The sequence below is a fragment of the Crinia signifera genome, chromosome 4, assembly GCF_055691185.1.
Source record: "Crinia signifera chromosome 4, ASM5569118v1, whole genome shotgun sequence".
In the NCBI taxonomy this organism is placed as follows: Eukaryota; Metazoa; Chordata; class Amphibia; order Anura; family Myobatrachidae; genus Crinia; species Crinia signifera.
Genome location: NC_139220.1, coordinates 18,368,530 through 18,374,135, shown reverse-complemented (window position 1 = coordinate 18,374,135; position 5,606 = coordinate 18,368,530). Strand labels below are relative to the sequence as shown.

The 5,606-nt window shown below is 47.6% G+C and overlaps 1 long non-coding RNA gene across 1 annotated transcript; it reads left to right on the top strand.

Moving 5' to 3' along the window:
• The first annotated feature begins 1,466 nt into the window (after nt 1–1,466).
• On the top strand, nt 1,467–5,606 carry LOC146073811 (uncharacterized). The gene is made up of 2 exons (XR_014473314.1): nt 1,467–1,515; nt 5,491–5,606. It is a non-coding gene; the product is annotated as an uncharacterized LOC146073811 (long non-coding RNA).

Below are 5,606 nucleotides of genomic sequence, written 5' to 3'. Positions count from 1 at the left end.
ATAGACAGTCAATAGGTCGACACCATGAAGTCGACGTGCACACGGGCAATAGTGACAAAATGTCGACATGCACATGGCATTGACAAAACGTTGACATTCTACTGTTGGGGGACTTGTGCTTTCCTCTGTGAGACTCGTTACACGGTCACATGCTATGAGCACACCAATAAATATCTCAGTTACATTAACAGGACCCGGAGTCTGTTTTTATCGTTTAAGTGTTACCAGGCGGCCGGATTATGGACTAAACCGCTGCCAGATTGTGCAATGAGCGGCGAGTCTGCATACACCATAGGCACTTTCCTACCGCTCTCCAGCCCTAAGCTCTTTCATCTCCGAAGACAATTTATTGGCTGAGGACCAGGGTGTAAGATGACAAGTCGGGGTAATGAGTAATCATAGCACTGCGGCAATAAATTATCTGTAGGAACAAAGATTGCTTAAAGTGGAACTAACACCCCAAAATAAAAACAGATTTTAAAACACCAAGAAATGGACACCTGACTATACACTAGAAATTGTTGAATGAATAAAACTTTATTGATAATGATTTTCTGCAAAGTGGGCAGGGCTGAGCTAGCTGAGGTAACAGCTAATAATTTCACTCTTACTCTGGACTCAGAAGCTGCTCTGGTTGGGGGGCCCCTGAGATAGGGGGCCTGGGGATAATTACCCCCTCTGCCACCCCCCCCCCCCCTTTTATCCAGCTCGGTCTGGTCCAATGATTGTGTATTTAGATACACACACACATACATAGACGTTTACAAAGTCAAGAGTCTCTGGACAGAGAGGAGGGCACATCTCTGGCTCCTACTACTGATGCACTGGGCTGTGCAACAACAGCAGGCCAATGAACATAGACCAGGCATGTCCAATTTATGGCCCTCCAGCTGCTGTGAAACTACACATCCCAGCATGCCTTGCCATAGTTGTAGTATTCCCTAATAGCAAAACTGAGGCAATGCATGATGGGACTTGTAGTTTCACAACAGCTGGCAGGCCACAGTTTGGACATGCCTGGCATAAAGGACTTCTCAAAAAACAAGCCTTCCCTGCGAATAGTTTCTGCAGGTCCACAACGTTCTACCTATTTGTGACATAGGGGTTGGAAGGCCGCGGGTAAATCTATACCTAAAACTATCTGAAGGTTGGGAACCATAGGGTTAACACGTTGATTGCAGGAACGTAGTTTCCAGTAGAGGCTTATTAATCACCACAGTCTTACCACATGGATTAATCAGCAGCCTGACACCATTGTTCTTTGCTGAGGGGGGTTCCTGTCTCTTCAACCATTTATCTAGAGGCAATGGTTTATCAAGTTTTAAATGATCAAACATTTTTTTTTTTTATTCTTTTTTACTTTGCCGGTAGGATTTCAAATAGAAATTTGCATAAAAGTCTATAGTTAGATGGTTCATCCATTCCCACAGCCACAGTCGATGGACCAGCGATTCTACCATGCCTTTCTCAACAAGGTTTTGGGTGGAGATCTTCTTAGTTCCAGTCTAGATACAGGTAGAGTCTTCCGTATCCGGAGATCTCTTATCCGAAACATTTCAAACACCATGTTTTTTTAGAATATTTTTGGAATCCCCCCCCCCCCCCTCTGCCCTTTTTTTCATATTTACCAAGTCCCCCGACGTTCACAGCGGCCTTCAGAATCTTCTTCAGCGTCTTCAGTGGTCCCAGGAGTGCATTGCAGGAGTGGGTGCCGGACGGGTTCCCGACAGTCGGGATCCCGACAGTCGTTTACCGGACGTAGTGAGCCACCGTGCCCGCAAGGGGCTTTTTTGCGCTCGCCATGCTGTCTGACTCCGGGATAATGACTGTTGGGATCCCAACTGTCGGAGTCCCATACCACACCCGCACGAGTGATGACCCCTGGGAGCGCTGAAAAAGATCCTGAAGTCCGCCGTGGACAATGGGGGATGCCGAGGACGCCGTTCCTCCCGATGGTCCCACAGGTAAGTATGTAAAAAAAAAAAAAATAATCCAAAAAACTAAAAAATCCCTTATCCGAAATTCTAGTGGTTCCGAGAATTTCTGATAAGGGATACTCAACCTGTATAAGCATTTTTTTCTAGAATTACTCAACCATGAGACATGAACCATAGTGAGCAGCGGGGTAACTAGTGCTGAGGACTCCCATGCGGCTGATGTTGGTTCCAGCGGTGGGCTGAGGGCAGGCCATGTGTACACCATGTGCTCTGGGGCCCCCAGATCTGTTCTTCTGATGGGAGCCTGTTTGAACCCACACCCGAGTGTCAGTCCCTTGCAGTGGCGTAACTATAAATTTTGCTCCCCCCTGCCAAAAAGTTTGTGGCACCCCCCCCCCCCCCCCTTCAGGCTCCTCTCCAGCATGTTTCCCTAGCGTGTCACGTGATGATGTCACACGCATAACGGAGAAGCTGAAGCAGGAGAGAGGCAGAGAGACTAGCAGACACTGCTGCTTCCCTTGGCTCCGAGGCATCCCCAGCACACCCATCCGCCCATCCTGTACACAGTAGCCAATAGCTGGCTCTGTGTACAGTCAATTGAATCAGTGGGGGAATCTGTCATCTCTGCCATGGCCCCACCCGCGCTGCGGCTGACTCGCCTCCAGTGCTCAGTCAGTGGGCAGCGGCAGGCAGCAGCATATCAGTGCATCGAGCGGGTGCCGGAGCCCACACAGACCCTGCTGCTGCTTGCTCCCCCCAAGCGGCTGCTGGGGCTGCCTTACAGTAGTTACGCCACTGGTCCTTGGGTTCCACTGAGCAGGCAAGGCCTCCCAGACAGCTACTGTATGTAGATGCGAATGCTCAGCCCCTAATGCTGTCCTTTTATGGGGTCCCCACGGCTGCTCTTTACGCCCCCAAGAGTGAGTATTAAAGCGAGTAATGTGTATCTGTGGTGAAATTCATTCAGCTATCCTGCACCCGGCCAAGTATCAGATCACTTTTCTGGGCTGAAATCGGATTGACGTCATATAGCCCAGCTATGGCATTTCCATTTATAGTAGTAAAAATCAGTCAGCAAAAGTAACAGGAAACTAAAAAGGATCACATTTGACGGAAGATCATTTTTAAGCCAATTTTTTTATCTCATCGAACATTTTACTGGTAACTGCTATATCTCAATTAAATAATCATGTCCTGTGCTTTCCCGGAATGCATCCCTTTTTATTCTGATTAAATGTAATACTTTGATTAAATGTCAGCGCAGATTAAGTCATGAAAACATTGCGATAACAACAGAGAGGCGAAATATCAGGATTTCCAGCAAGGACACAGTCGGAGCTTCTGAGCAATGTTGTAGATGGAAAGCAGGAAGGGAAGGAAAGGGATGCGGGTAGGGGCAGGAGGGTTATGTAAGTTCCCCTATGTTGGTTTAAGTCTGCCTACATCATTTTCTGCTCCTGCATGTGTACCGAGATTGGACAGAGTCATGAATAGATCCAACCATGGGTGTAACTAAAGAGGGCATCATTGTTATGGGGCCCAGAGGAATGGGGAGCCTGGACCCAGGTTATAAAGTTGCATACAAACTTCCCAGATTTGCCTGTTACGCAATTGAGGTCTATGTAGTGGATGTTATAATGGTAAGGGGACACTGTAATTTTGGCATAATTTGAACTGGAGGCCACTGTAATGTGACGCAATATGTACTGTAGGACATTATAATCTGATCTGCTCACTGTAATGTGGCACAAAATGTACTGGAGGGCACTGCAATCTGATCTGCTAACTGTACTGTGGCACAATATGTACTGGAGGGCACTGTAATCTGATCTGTTCACAGTAATGTGGCACAATATGTACTGGAGGGCACTGTAATCTGATCACTGTAATGTGGCACAATATGTACTGGAGGCACTGTAATCTGATCTGCTCACTGTAATGTGGCACAATATGTACTGGAGGGCACTGCAATCTGATCTGCTAACTGTACTGTGGCACAATATGTACTGGAGGGCACTGTAATTTGATCTGTTCACAGTAATGTGGCACAATATGTACTGGAGGGCACTGTAATCTGATCTGCTCACTGTAATGTGGCACAATATGTACTAGAGGGCACTGCAATCTGATCTGCTAACTGTACTGTGGCACAATATGTACTGGAGGGCACTGTAATCTGATCTGCTCACTGTAATGTGGCACAATATGTACTGGAGGGCACTGTAATCTGATCTGTTCACTGTAATGTGGAGGACACTATAATGCTACATAATATGAGCTGGGGCATGCTAAGAATGTTTCACAATATGAAATGGAGGCATAATATGAACTGGTGATGCTGTAGGGCATAATGGGGTTGATTCCGGTGTCTTCAGCCCCCGGCGTGTTCGCACCGGGGACCGATGTCTATGCCCTGCGCATGACCATATTCTCATACTATGCAGGACCTCTATGCGGGCACCTTGGCCGACCGGCACTGTTGGAGTGGCGTTTGCACAGGGCCGTTCAGGGGCGGATAAGGGCAGTGACGGCGCTCAGACCTGGGAACGCCCCGCTTTTCAGGGGCATCCCCATGCAATGTTCCCATGTAAATGTGGCTGTGACGCTGTGTGCCGGGGGCGGGCGGCTGTCGTCACATGACATCAGACACCCGCCCTGTCTTCGTCCTGGAGCCCGCAAATATAAGTCAGTCTCCACTAACTTGTATTTGCGAACCCAGGAGAAAATCATTCGATGATGGTATCCAACAAATTCCAGGTTACCAAATCCATGAGCCTCTAAGGTTCAGGACAACAGAACACAAGGAACCGCGCTGCCCACTTCCCACAACTGCCCTTGGGATCTCACCTCCAGGATCTTGCAGACGGAGTAACCCAGAGATGCCAAATATGATACTTACCACTGTCACAGAATGTCGGGGAGACTCCCCAAATATTGTGTGATCTCCCGCATTCCGGAGAAAGTCTGGCAATCTCCCTGAAGACAAACCAGACTGGGTAGTGTTTGGCGGAAGCCAGAATGCTAATGTCATTTGATTACTGCAGTGGGTGGATCACTAATATGCAAATCACGTCACCAAGTCCTCCCCCAACAAAAATGTCCCAGTCAGCCAGATATATCAAAGAGAGGGTATATTAAGCTCTGGAGAGCGATAACGAGTACCAACTAATCAGCTCCTAGCTGCCATTTTTCAATCACAGCCTGTAACATGACCGTGAGGAGCTGATTGGTACTTTATTTATCTTTAGCTTATGTCACCAAGGCTTAGTACATAGACCCCAGAGTCCCATTTTCCTAAACTGCAGAGGTAATCGGCCGACCGTGTAGTGACGGGTCCCAGCATGCTTTCATGGCATGCTGGCACTTGTAGTTCCACAACAGGTGGCAGGGCTACACTCGTTTTTCAAGGATTCATTTTGGCAAAAGGGTTAAATACAAATCTGTTTTCTTCCTAACAGGATAAAGATATTACTGACACGCTGCGTGACCCAGTTTCTGTCAGAGAAATATGTCTGTAATCCTGTGCAACATGTCATTTTTTTTTTTTTTACAGAAAAGATCAAAGCGGACGGCTCTGCTGGTTGTCATCTGCCATCAGTCCAATTAGACCCCGCTGATTGCCCAGCAGATGCAGGGAGATGATTTATAGGAAGGAGGTGGAACTTTGAC